At 39.5% G+C, this 14,914-nt stretch overlaps 1 pseudogene; it reads left to right on the top strand.

Annotated features, from left to right (window-relative positions):
• LOC145821366 (type I inositol polyphosphate 5-phosphatase 8-like) overlaps positions 1 to 12,950 on the top strand; it is a 67,900-nt pseudogene extending 54,950 nt beyond the window's left edge.
• Positions 12,951 to 14,914: the final 1,964 nt, after the last annotated feature.

Genomic DNA, 14,914 nt, shown 5'->3' with positions numbered 1-14,914 from the left:
TTTTTTGAACACATGATAGGATGTTAGTAGGTTAATAAGCTAGATTATAACAAAAAAGGACCGTAATCACTCCATCGATTTAAATCCCGAATCTCTGGCATTCTCACTATCTCGAGAAATAATTATATGGACAATTAGACCAACTGTCCAACAAATTTTAAATTTACTTAGATACAATTCTAGACCTACTTATAAAAGATATTTGTTCAATTCTGAAAGCAAATTTGTTTTGGATATGTTTTTGAAATATGGGTAATTTTGGCTGACCATTTTGACACTGTACTGTGTGTGAAACAGGTTCCAGGAAAGAATAATACTAGGAATTATGAAAAAAATATCATGAAATGTTTCATGAAGATTTTTCATCCTTTGATTAGTGCGTAGTGTCTTCTTACATGTGTAATCTAATAGTAGAAAATCTTTCATGATCATTTTCATAATATTTTTTTCATGATACCTAGCATTAGTAACGGAGACTGAAGACTTTGGATTTGAAGAATAAAGTCCCCATCGGCTTTAGGAAGGGCCTTACCTCCAAGATCTCAGTTTGCGCCAGGAGCTTTCATTCTCCAATGAAATCTGAAATCAATGGTTTTTGAGTCCCACTGGCAGAGGTGAGAGTTCTCGCCTTCACGTCTACAACGAAACCAACAGCCACTCTGCTCACTCTTCGTCATTGCGTAAAAAGCGTATTTTGCAGCAACCCTCTTAGTTAGAATCTCATTTCTCGTCGGATCGTCTTCAAAATCGTCTGAACTGTATATGATTTGCCTTTCGAGTTGTTTTCGCGTCTGGGGTTGTTTCTCTCTTTAGGCCTTCAGCGGACGATTTTCCTTTTTAAGGAAGAAGGGGAAGAAGCTGCTTGAGAATCCGCTGTGAGGGAATGCCCTCTTGTTTACAAATGCCTTGTTGGAGGAATATCTACTGTTTTTGCTTTGCCTTGTTAGGCAAGGCAAAAAAGGAAAGAAGCAAGAGACGCTAGAAGCGAAAGCGGAAAGCACGAACACCTCAGCACGAGATGAGCCCTAAGCGCACTTGAGTTCAAGCATGCCGATAGGGAAGGAAAGAAGCAAGAGACGCTAGAAGCGAAAGCGGAAAGCACGAACACCTCAGCACGAGATGAGCCCTAAGCGCACTTGAGTTCAAGCATGCCGATAGGGTGGTTCAAGTTTCGCGGCCGAAATCGTACCCTTGAACGCAAGAAACGTGCTAGGCGCAGAGGACAACGGTCCAGCCGCCAAGTGGCTCTCCCTCATTCACCAAACGTTAAACGACAACAACAGAACTGACCCTAAATTCCAAACTATTACAGCAATGCCACCAACACTGATCTGAAATAGTCACCACCCTAACCACTAAGTCCAAAACCAAGGCTGAGCTTCTCAGATTTGCTCTCAATAGAAGATGAACTCAATGGTGAAGATTTTCAGAGGTTTCTAAGCCTGAATTCGAACCCGAGCAAAGAAGGCTCGCCAGGCCTGCCTTATATGCCAATGAGGCACGAGACTAATACTAGTACTAGTCCCATCCAGCATCGGTACTGCTTGGCAGCCAGTAAGCAGATGGTTGGTATTTTTTTATGCGTTTGGGTTCGAGCAGACTTGAGTCGGCACATTGGCAATTTGTAGGTCTCATGCATTGGAAGAGGCATCATGGGTTATCTTGGAAATAAGGTATGGCCACATACAACAGCCTAAGGTACTTATGTGTGACCATAACTTCCGAAATCAAAAGTAATTTAGAGTTTAAAATTTGTGAATTAAATTCATTCAGCGTATAGACACACCACCAAATTCACTTATATGACGAGTACGTACATTTTGGATGTCTTAAACCCCTAGTGAAAGAATTGCTTACATGAACTTTGTTTTATTGGGTTAATAATAGGGATCGATATCAATCAGTATGACATTGCACCAAACTACATTTTGCTTTGTTTGCACCACTTGGCCTCCGGAGAGAAAGAAGTTGATGAAGTTCGAAGAAATTCAGATGTTACTGAAATTTTGAAGAAAACAAGGTTTACTCATTTGTGCGACGTGCCCAGAAGAGCAGTTCCTCCTCCTGAAAGCATTTTGGAACATGAGTAAGTGTATATGTGTAGATATTTAGGTCATGTTTGTTTGGGTGGACATGAGCTTGGGATTGGATTAATAGTCCAATAAAATTATTAATCCGATATTTGGTTAAACAATTGAAATACGGATTAATTATTTTAAACTTGACTATTAGTTAAGATAGGATACATAATCCAACGGATTCGTAGTCCTAAGACTATTAGTCATGGGAATGCTAATCCAGTCCGCCCAAACAAACATGGCCTTAATCTGTTAGTCATTTTTATGTTGAAGTTCTGAAATTTTCTTGTTTTCATTTACATTCTAACTTCTTTAAATTTGTTTTTTTATCCATAATTAGTAAGATTATTTGGCTTGGGGACCTCAATTATCGACTTGCTTCTGGTTGCGGTGACACACATGAGTTACTGAAGAAGAATGAGTGGAAAACACTTGTAGAGAAAGATCAGGTGAGTGACCGATACAAATTAATTTGTTAACTTAAAAAAAGAAAAAATTCTATTTCTAAATATTTTGGTAAGATAATACAGAATCACTTTATGTAGCCCACACAAATTAAGGAGTATTTTAGGATCCAATTTTTATTTTTTTTTTATTTTTTTTATTTTTTTTTATTTTTTTTTTCAAGTGTTTGTCTAGCTTAGGACTTTGAAATTTTAAAATTGCTTTGAATATTATTATCATATTTGTTTGGTTTTGTTTGGCAGTTGAGGATAGAGCGAAGAGCGGGGCGTGTATTTGAAGGATGGGGAGAAGGGAGAATTTATTTTGCTCCAACATACAAATACCTCGCCAATTCGGATAGTTATGTTGCCCAAAATTCTACATCTAAAGAGAAGCGAAGAACTCCGGCCTGGAAAGTCTTCAAAACTAAGTTTTTTTTTTTAAAAAAAAAAAAACAAGAAAAGTTCAAAAACACTGTTGTTTTTTCTATTTTCTTTGCAAGTAGTTTTTCACGAAACCATTTTTTTAATGTTTAATAAAATTAAATTTTTTTTTTTTTATCAAATGAAAACACAAGAAGAAAACAATATTAATTGGATTCTATGATTATTTTGCGTCATGTGTTTTTCACTGATTTATCTTTTATGATTTTTGTGGGAACATAATTTTCTAAATGCCAACACTTGGCCGAGGTGACACCGAAGTGTCAGCCGAGGTGTCACGTCTCTTAGTCATGACACCGAGATGATCTCGGCGAGGCCGAGATTATCTGTGAAGAAATCGGAATCCGGGATAAGTGGATAAGGGACAAGAGTCCTAGAATGGGAGAGGACTTCAGTTTGGATAAAGATAGGACTCTTAGAGAGTTTATCCCAATCCTACTGGGAGTCTAAGATTAGCAGTAATCCTAAGTCTATTGAAATTAGATTTCTATTGGGATTAGGTAAGTGTTGGCTATAAAAGAGAGGCACCCTCATGGGTCTAAGGTATACTTTTTATGCTCTGAATAGTGAGTTAAGCACTTTTGCTATCTTTGAGAGATAACTGACTTGATCGTCAGAGTGCCCCGGGTGGACGAACCACCGCCAGAATCTCTTCTTTTTGTGACAGGTTGTTCGGGCTTAATCTATTCTGCCAGTGTTCTCCAGCTGAGTGCTTGATTGGCAGTGTGGTCGGAAATTGACACACACAATTTGACGTCGTCTGTGGGAAAGAAAAGAGAATAGATGGCTAATGACGGACAGAAAAAAAAGGTTGAAGACGACACCCCTACTGAGAGTGGGAAACATATTGACCTTGACGTCGAAGAAGACAACTGTAACGAAGAGACTCGTGATAAGAATCACAGAGGAAAGGACGTCGGCCAGGAGGGCAGCGTACCGAAGAAATCAGACCGAAGTGGGTATTATAACGAGGACGACCTCTAGGTATGGAAAGATAGATGCTTGCGGAGGGATAACGAGATGAAGGGAATGGCGGACAAATTGGCGGACCTGCAAACGATCGTCAATTTCATGATACAAAACAGCGTCATGCAGCCACCATTCCCGCTGCAAGATACGCCGATTCCAGCGGTTAAGAAAGATGTCCAGAAATAGGGGTAGAAAATAGTTCCTGCGGTCTCTCAGCACACCAGGACCAAGGAACACTCTCACCGGCCTTCAAGGGGGGTCAGGCGAGGAGAGTCAATAAAGGGAGATTCACGGAGAACGCATCACACCAAGGAAGCTAACCCTAAAGAACATCTGCATGTTCAAGGGAAGGAACTCTGTTTCGATGCGACTAACGGAGACAAGGTCAAAGCCACATGCTTAATGAAAACCCAAGTGGAACTTAAGTTCACATTAGGGGGCAAAGAGCTGGAGAATGATACTTGGAAGGTGGAATTTACAAGCTAAGGTTGGTTTAAAACTTGTTGAAATTTTAAAAAAAAATTACAAATTGAAGTTAAGCCGAGGTCATGTTAAAAGAAATTGGTTTAACACTTGTTGAAATTTTAAACAATTTACAAGTTGAAGTTAAGCCAAAGTTATTTCTAAAGAAGTATCTACAAATTATTGCCGAGATTAGCATATTACCAAGATTTGAAAAATAGTGAAGGACAGAGCGAGCTTAGCCGACGTGCTAAATGGAAGAAACGATATAGGTTCCATTACCTTAGGATACCGAAGTAATACAAACTAGGGGGTAGTTGTAGAGACATAATTTTTTAAATGACAACACGTAGCCGAGGTGACACCGAAGTGTCAGCCGAGGTGTCACGTGTCTTGGTCATGACACCGAGATGATCTCGGCTAGGTTGAGATTATCTACGAATAAACCGGAATTTGGGATAAGCGGATAAGGGACAAGAGTTCTAGAATGGAAGAGGACTTCAGTTTGGATAAAGATAGGACTCTTAGAGAGTTTATCCCAATCCTACTGGGAGTCCAAGATTAGCAGTAATCCTAAGTCTATTGAAGTTAGGTTTCTATTGGGATTCGGTAAGCGTTGGCTATAAAAGAGAGGCACCTTCATGGGTCTAAGATATGCTTTTTATGCTTTGAATAGTGAGTTAAGTACTTTTGCTATCTTTGAGAGATAACTGACTTGATCGTCGAAGTGTCCCCGGGTGGACGAACCATAGCCGGAATCTCTTCTTTTTGTGACAGGTTGTTCGGGCTTAATCTATTCTGTCAGTATTCTCCAGCTGAGTGCTTGATTGGCAGTGTGATCGGAAATTGACACACACAATTTTGTTTTACCCTTTGGCCTCGTTTGAGAATAGGTTTTTTTTTAGTAACTTTTTGACTAAAATATGATGTAAAAAAATTAGTAGATTTGGAATGACTTTTTAGTTTTTTATAAAAAGATGTGCAAAAAGTATAGAGAAAAAAAAAATCATTGACTTTTTAATATAAATTGTTGGCATTTTAATTTTTTAATAATTTTTTGAATTTTAAATTCCATTTGTTTGTTCATGCATTTAAACCAACTTGCCCCACTTAATGCCAAACCTCAAGAAAGTCATCTTTTTTATTTTTTTTTTCTTATAAAATATAATTTAGGATTATAATAAATTAATGCTGACTCAATAATAATTATTATCCTTTTCACAAAATTATGGGTTACGTTATTAAGTTGATGTGATATACTCTTTTATTTATTATTGGCTATATGGTAAAAGTGAGACTTAAGAATTCGCTTTGTGCTTGTTCTGAGATGTTGAATGTTAAACATCAAATTCTGACTTCACTTTTTATCACATGAAAATAGTAAGTAAAATATAGTCACATAATATACCCGTCACATAAAATATTTTTTCCATTTCAAATTATTGTCAACATTTCACATTTTTCCAAGACAATAGTGGTCAACTAAAACTATTAACCATTAAACTAAGAAGCCAAAAAAAAAAAAAAAAAAACATGTGTGAAACTTAAAAACTATAGAGTTAGTGTGGGTGTTGATTTCCGACCACACAACCAAAGGGGGAACTTAGCTGGAGAGCACCGGCAGAATAGATTAAGCCCGAACAACCTGTCACATAAAGATAAGAATCGGGCGGTGGTTCGTCCACCCGGGGGCACTCCGACGCTCAAGTTAGTATTCAAATATCTCTCAAAGATAGCCAATAGTGCTTAACTCACTAGACAGAACATAAAAAGCATACCTTAGACCCACGAGGGTGCCTCACTTTTATAGTGGTCAGTGTCCAACTTCCTCTAGAAGTCTTACTTCATGGGACTCTATCCTTTACAAGGATAACATCTATCACAACTCACACTATTCAGATTAAGATGAACTTTTTCAAGAGTCTCATCTCTATCCAAATAGGTAGTTTGATGTCATCTAGGGCTCTAGTTCTCTATCCAAATATCTCAGATTCTGGTATTATCGCACCATACCTCGGCCTCATGGTCCGCCCACGTGGCACCTCAGCTAACAACCTCGGCCACGTGGAATACCCAAAAATATGTCCCCACAACTGTCCCCTAGATTCTATTACCTTAGCAAACTGAGGTGATGGAACCAATACATGTATTCCTTTGACCGAGATCATGACTTATCGGCACCAAGAAATAAGGACTCATATGTCCACTCATCAAGAATCAAGAATCATCATGTTTTATCTCATCCAGGTCTAACATCTCAACAGAGATCACATTACTAGTAGTGATCATGACTTGCTAGTTCAAGAACATCAAGATCTTAGTATCATCTCATCAGAAACCAAAAATAAACAAGTTTTTCCCTCATCCAATTTTAACATCTCAACCGAGATCAATATCTCAACTAAGATCGCACTTTTCAATCAAGATCATCATCAGATTGGAGCATACCAATCACGTCCCCATTGTGTCGCATCAGTTCTACCCCCCGCCACTTGATGTTAGCCCGGGCACGTCGGGAATCGAAATCATAACTTTTTGCCATCTTTTTCCAATTCTAGCAAAACCTTTTCATTTTCTCATTTCGTGTCTACTTGTGCCTTTAGACTCTCTTTCTCTTGGCCTCTGAAAACCATCATCGCTGTTCTTGAAGCATTCATTCCTATTACAACTCTGGTCATCACTTCTGGTGTGCACTCAGCAGTTTTGTTCCAATCATAACATTGTTTGACTCCGGCGAATTCCTTTCCGGCATTTACTTCCTCGGCTTCACTTTGTAAGTCCTAGATTTCTTTTATTTTAACTTCAGTTCTCCACTGTTTCATGTTTTTGAGACCTATTTCTTCTGTCTGTTCTTGCTTATTAGTAGATTACTGCCTCTGAATCCTGTACATTTGCATAGACGTAGGTTTGGGATTTGCTAGAATCCACACTTAGGAAAGCTAAAACAAATTTTGCCCCCAAACCTTCCTTAGAACCCTAAAAATGATAACCCAGCAGTCCTTAGGGTTTCGCCGAGGTCTTTAACCCACATAGTTCAACTTTTCTTGCCAAATTCACCCTAGTCGAGGTTATGTGGATGTTCAAATGGAGGGTAAACTTCTCCAATAAACTAGAATACTTCCATTAGGAATTCTTTATTCCAGCCGACGCTCATCTAAGGTTGGCTGGGGAGGAAGATTCCATGATGCCTGGAGAGACATGTATGCCCTACCCTGTAGTATCTATCATTTGAGGATGGAGTTAGATTCCATCTTGATATCTTGTTTTGCCTTGGGCCAAGATGCCTTTTTTTGTATCTAAACAAGTTGTCTTTTTTAATGCAAGTCATCTTTTTTACTAAGTGTTCAATGCTTGTCTGTGTTTTTATTGTCTTGTATGATTCCATACTTAGAATATTTTTGTACTTCTCCCAAGTATACTTTAACTGTGTAATCACTTCGGGTTAGAACACATCTGACACGTACCACCTTGAATCCACTTCATCTCGGGTACACCCTTAGTTGGCCACCTCAAACCAACTTACCTCGGAATTCACCTTTTACTATGATCTCGGCCAACGGGCATTTTTATAAAAATTCTTTAAACAACATTCAACAAGTATTGTTTCCTTACTTGTACATACTGCCTTCCAATATTTCCTGGTTTGACGAATTGGTTGGTGATCTCGAGTAACCAACAACTCGAGTGTCCCCTCATCTAGATACCTCAACTGCCTCCAACTTGTAAAAAATTTCAACAAGTGCTAAGCCTATTCCTTATTCCTGCTTCATGCCCCCTAATGTGAACCTAAGTGTCACTTATGTTCACGTTAAGCATGCATCTTCAATTTCACCGAAGTCTGATTCAAACAAAGACTAGCCGAGGTGTTCAACCTTAGTTTCTCTAAAGCAAACTTAGTTCCATGGCAAGTCTAGGTGAATTCAACTTAGTTCAACTCTATTATATGCAAGTATAATTCAACTCTGCTATATAATAAGTCTAAGTTTCTCGTCATGTTTCATTCAGAAACATCGCCAACTTAGTTTAACTTTATTATATGCAAGTATAATTCAACTCTGTCATATAATAAGTCTAAGTTTCTCGTCATGTTTCATTCAAAAACATCACCAACCTAGTTCAAATTTATTATATGCAAGTATAATTCAACTCTGTCATATAATAAGTCTAAGTTACTTGTCATGTTTCATTCGGAAACATCGTCATAGGACTGGTCGGTCCTATCGCACAGATTTCAAATTCAAAAAAATCAAACTAGCGCTTTATTATTACTTCAGCTGATATGTCCCATTGCCGGCAACCGAGATGATTCTATTTGGGCCAACTTAGTTCAACTCTATTATATGCAAGTATAATTCAACTTTGCCATATAATAAGTCTAAGTTATTCGTCATATTTCATTCGGAAACATCGTCATAGGACTGGTCGGTCCTATTGCACAGATTTCAAATTCATAAAAATCAAACTAGCACTTTATTATTACTTCAGCCGATATGCCCCATTGTCGGCAACCGAGATGATTCTATTTGGGCCAAGTTTGGCCTCCCTATGATCCTTCTCATTACCGACAACCTTTCTCAGGATGAGGTCCTTAACCGTGAACTCTCTTGGGCTGACCTTCTTGTTGTAAGCCCTAGCAAGTTGTTGCTGATATGCCCCCAGCCGAAATGCTATTCTCTCGCACGTTGCAGGTGGATTTCAATAACATTTTCACGCTTTTTTACATAGGCTTCAACTTCCTTTTGCATGTAAGGCCAAAAGAATCCCTGTGATATTGCTCTGTGGACAACGGATCTGCCCCCTACATGGCTTCCACATACTCCTTTGTGGACCTTATATAAAAAGTCTTTAACCTGGGAAGGATGTACACATCGTAATAGAGGTCCAGTTAAAACCCTTCTGTATAGATAGCCTTCTGCCGACAGGCAGAACCTGGCCGACTTCAGCCTGAACTTGTGTGCTTTATGTTTATCTTCAAAGATTTGAGATTTGCTTACTTAGGCTGAGCTCTTCTCTTCTCGGACTTAATCATCTAGGCGGAGATCTTGTCTTTTGGAATCTGGGATCTGCTCACTTTAGGCTGAGTTTTTCTCTTCTCGGACCTAATCATCTAGGCTGAAATCTTATTTTCTAGAATCTTGGATCTATTCACTCAGGCTGAGTTCTTCTCTTCTCAGACCTAATCATCTAGGCCGAGATCGTGTCTTTTGGAATCTTGGATCTGCTTACTCAGGCTGAGCTCTCATCTTCTCAGACCTAATCACCTAGGCCGAGATCTTGTCTTCTGGAATCTTGGATCTGCTTACTCAGGCTGAGCTCTTCTCTTCTCGGACATAATCATCTAAGCCGAGATCTTGTCTTTTATGATCTGGGATCCGGGATCTGGAATCCGAGATCTGCTCACTTGGGCTGAGCGCTTGTCTTCTCAGACCTAATCATCTAGACCGAGATCATGTCTTCTAGGATCTGGGATTCGAGATCTGGAATCCGGGATCTGAGCTCTTGTCTTCTCGGACCTAATCATCTAGGCCGAGATCGTGTCTTCTAGGATTTGGAATCCGAGATCTGAGCTCTTGTCTTCTCAGGCCTAATCATCTAGGCCGAGATCTTGTCTTCTAGGATCTGGGATCCGGGATCTGGAATCCAGAATCTGCTCACTTCAGCTGAGCTCTTGTCTTTTCGGACCTAATCATCTAAGTTGAGATCTTATCTTCTAGGATCTGGGATCCGGGATCTGGAATCCGAGATCTGCTCACTTCGACTGAGCTCTTGTCTCTTTGGACTTAATCATCTAGGCCGAGATCTTGTCTTCTAGGATTTGAGATTTGGAATTTGGGATCTGCTCACTTGGGTTGAGCTCTTGTCTTCTTGGACCTAATCATCTAGGCCGAGATCATGTCTTCTAGGATTTGGGATCCGGGATCTGGAATTCGGGATCTGCTTACTTCGGCTTAGCTCTTGTCTCTTCTGACCTAATCACCTAGGCCGAGATCTTGTCTTTTGGGCACCAGTTTTGGTTATTGGTGCCGGCATGTCTTGTAATGGGGATGTTCGGTTACACCACGTTGTTCTGCATCATGAGGTTGACTACTGTCTGTAGATCTATCAACATATTTGCCATGTTTTTCAGTTTCCTCGTCTTTTCTCCGGCATCTGTCCCTCTATACCTGAAGGTCCCTTTCACAGTAGTACTCATATCGGTTACTCTTCTCGTTCCCTTCTCGGCCTTTGGCAACATTATTCGCCTCAGGATTCACTTCTTGCACTTTTTCGTTATGGTCCATTCCTTCAGTATTAGGATCTACATGCTCCTCCTCCTTACTATGGATGTCGTCCCCAATCCTCACTTCCTGTTCGTTGTTGGCCATCTATCCTTGCTAAGTTCCCACAGACGGCGCCAAATTGTGGGTGTTGATTTCCGACCACACAACCAAAGGGGGAACTCAGCTGGAGAGCACCGGCAGAATAGATTAAGTCCGAACAACTTGTCACAGAAAGATAAAAATCCGGCGGTGGTTCGTCCACTTGGGGCACTCCGACACTCAAGTCAGTAATCAAATATCTCTCAAAGATAACCAATAGTGCTTAACTCACTAGATAGAACATAAAAACAATACCTTAGACCCTCGAGGGTGCCTCACTTTTATAGTGGTCAGTGTCCAACTTCCCCTAGAAGTTTTACTTCATGGGACTCTATCCTTTACAATGATAACATCTATCACAACTCACACTATTCAAATTAAGATGAACTTTCTCAAGAGTCTCATCTCTATCCAAATAGGTAGTTTGATGTCATCTAGGGCTCTAGTCCTCTATCCAAATATCTCAGATTTTGATATTATCGCACCATACCTCGGCCTCATAGTCCGTCCACATGGCACCTCGACTAACAACCTCAGCCACGTGAACTACTCAAAAATATGTCCCCACAGTTAGCACAAACCATCTTAGGCCAAGGTCAAAATAAAAGATGAACCAGTTTCACTTTTGTTAACAGTCTTTTAAAATATAATAATGCACAGACCATTTATTTAGAAATAATAAAAATAAGAAAATTTGAAATCACATGGTTGAAATATTAATAATCATGTCCTTATCTAGGTTTCCCATTGATTAGGAATTGTATTGGGAAAAATGAAGAGTCGGTTGGTGAGGTTACAATGAAAACCTTGTTTAAGTTTTCTTATTGTTAGGATCAACTAAAATTATATTATTCAAATGTTACAAATGGCTGATGTACAATATATTTCTAAACTATAACATTAGAATAACTATATTTTTTGTAATATTATGGCACATACATTATTATATTCAATAAAAATGAGTGTCACATTAAAATGTAGTAAAAAAAAGAAAAAAGAAAAAAGAAAAAGAAGAAGATAACCATCTTAATATTATTATTATTGATTTCTTAAAACTATGAATGGCTAATTATGTTAGTACCATGTGGTATTGTTTAGTAATTTGTACTTGCTGCTATAAAACCTTTGGTTTTGTTTGTTAGTTAATTATACTTTTATTATAAGAAAATAATTTACAAACACAAATTTATATAAAATATATCTAATAGAAAGATGTGTCAATGAATTTTTTTAAATTATGAAAGACTATACATTCTTGTTGAAAATAAAATAACTACAAAAAGTCATGTGATTGTGTATAAAAATTCCATTTATAAATCGTTATTCATGCTTTTAATGACAGGTGTGACAGAATATTGTGGAAAGGCGAAGGACTAGAATTCGGATCCTCGGCCGCCCTACCCGGCGGCCCTACCCGGCAGCCCCCCAAAACGACGTCGTTTTGGGGTTTTTTTTTTTTTTTTTTTTTTTCTTTTCTTTTCTTCTTCTTCGTTCTCGTCTTCTTCGTTCTCGAACGGAAACCAGAGGGAGGGGAGGGGAGAGGGAGAAGAGGGAGGAAGGAGGAGGGAGGCTGCGCAGCCGATCGTCGTCTCGCCTCGCCGGCCGTCGCAGCCGTCCGGTCGTCGTCTCGCCTCGCCATCGCAGCTCGTCGCAGCCCGTCGCCGGCCGTCGCAGCTCGTCGCCTCCTCCTCCTCCTCCTCCTCCCCCACTGGTTATGGCCCCCTCCAGTCCTCCCTTCCCTTCCTCCTCCTCCCTCCTCCTCCCTCCTCCTTCCTCCCTCCCTCCCCTCTCTTCCTCTGCGTTTTTTTTTTTTTTGAAAATTTGCCCCCAAAACGACGTCGTTTTGGGGGCTGCTGGGTTTGGCTGCCGGGTAGGGCGGCCGACAATCCGCGCTCGAAGGACTAAAGCAGATGTGGTATGTGAGGAGTGAGTCCAAGTTCTCAGACCACAGACCAGTTTATTCATTCTTCTCAGTCCAAGTCAATCTCCCCAACAAGAAGCCCAAACCCATTTGGCCCACCACCACCACCAACCACCCTGCACCACCACTACCACCACCATTGCTGCCGCCACCAGCCACCGCCTTGTCATCAATATGTGTTGCCAAAATTCAAGCAACAGAGTTGTTGCTCCTAACCAGGGCACAAAGCTGCATACAGATCACACCAAGGTTCTCAGTCACAGCCCAAAAGTGACCCACCAATGGGATCAACACACCTGTACACATACATACTGACAGACTGACATGTTGACAGGCGGCACCCGTGAAGCGTGGCCCCTGACACTGAAACTGGTCCGGTGTCGCAGTAATTTTTTAACGGTTTCGGAATTATTGACTGTCTAATGGTGTTCATGATTGGCCCAACCCAAGTGTCATATGTTGTTTTCAGTGGTTCAGATGAATGGTCATATACAGATAAGATATTAAAAACACATGCGGGTTTTGGCGTGCCTGTTGCCACAGCGTCCGATGGATGACACATGGCTTGATCAGGGGACAGTTTCAAATATGGGACTAGCTGGAACTTCTTGATAATCATGATGGCTTGATCAGGGGACAGTTTCAAATATGGAACTTCTATTAACATCATCATGCCGATTGCCATTTATAAGATAAAACACTCCTAGTCATTGAACAGCCAGGGATCCTTCGACGCCTAAGTCAGTACTCTAATATTATCAAGATATTTAATAGACTAATTTATAAAGAGAAATTTTCTACCTCAATCCATAGGGGCGTCGCCTATTCATAATATCTAGTGACGTGCCCATCAATTAGTTTCAATGTTTCAGAAGTCATATTCCAAACAAACTTCAGTTGTTTAGGACTTCTATATCAATAAACTTTCATCTCTTGATGAGTTTTGCATAACATAAAATGTTACTACAGTGTTTGATAATGATTTAACTACGGTCAAATATGCGATAATCCATAATTTTGCCATGTGACAATGTCGAGACACATAATTTCTGTAGTTATTTTTATTCCTCAATTGTCCCCGAGCTTTCATTCTCTTGAACCCAGTGAAATAGTGAAAACTTTCTGCTGTTCTAACTAAAAATACATGGGTGGTAAGGCTTATTCTAAAATGCCTAACCTTATTAGGGCTTATTTCAACAATACCTTGCCTTGCTAAGACTTATTTCGACAATACCTAACCTTGCTAGGATTTATTCTGAGAATGCCTAATCTTGCTAGTAATTATTGCAAAGTGTGTTAAGAACTACCAAAACGCCAACTTGCTTCTTGGTGAGCAAAATCCGCTCGGTGAGGAATCCCGCTGTTGGACAAACCACCAACTTACTTCTTACCGAGCAAAACCCGTTCGGCAAGGAATGCCAAAGTTAGACAAACCACTAACTTACTTTGCCAAGCAAAAACTAGCTCAGCAAAACCCTCCAGTTTATTTTGCTGAGTAAAACTCGCTCGGCGAAGATTTTTGAAATTAGAAAAAATCCTCCAACCAACTCACTTCATCGAGCAAAACTCGCTTGGCGAAGATTTTTGACCAACCTACTTTGCCGAGCAAAATGCCGCTCAGTAAAGATTTTAAATTTTTAATCAAGGGGCAGCGTAATTCATCTTATCCCCTTGATCTATAAAGCTTGGACTCCATCTTAGCATATTTGACCAAATAACGGTCTCCATCCACATTCGGTATATAAAAATTCTTTATGGCCAGAGTAACAATACATAAAATTCATGCTCTATAGATAACCAAAATCCAATATAATAATTGATCTTCCATATCTTTATAGTCGAAATAATAGTATATAAACTCTGTGCTCTGCAGATAATAAAAATCCGATATAATAATTGATAATAATATCACTAAACTCAATGCATCAAATCCATGCTTTATAGATAACAAAAGTCCATCACCACACATAATAAAATATCTTAATGCATAAAAATCCATGCGCTTTGAAAATTTAATCAAGAACCTGTTTGTTATCGCAAGATTTGTCCACATCAGTTCATGCTGAGCCTATCACATGGATTATAAATTTGAATTCAATATTCTATTGATTTCTTGAAATTGATCACATGAACTCCTCTTAGGACCTTATTCTAGGTGCAAGTATAGAAAAGTTGCATAACCAATTTAAGTTTTGCAACATATCTAATTCATAGGGCTTCGCTCCAATCTTTGCTGTT

The sequence above is a fragment of the Camellia sinensis genome, chromosome 3 (genome assembly GCF_055761805.1).
Source record: "Camellia sinensis isolate YWXY chromosome 3, ASM5576180v1, whole genome shotgun sequence".
NCBI lineage: Eukaryota > Viridiplantae > Streptophyta > Magnoliopsida > Ericales > Theaceae > Camellia > Camellia sinensis.
The sequence above is the reverse complement of the archived record's forward strand: the minus strand, read 5'-3'. Positions and strand labels throughout refer to the sequence as shown.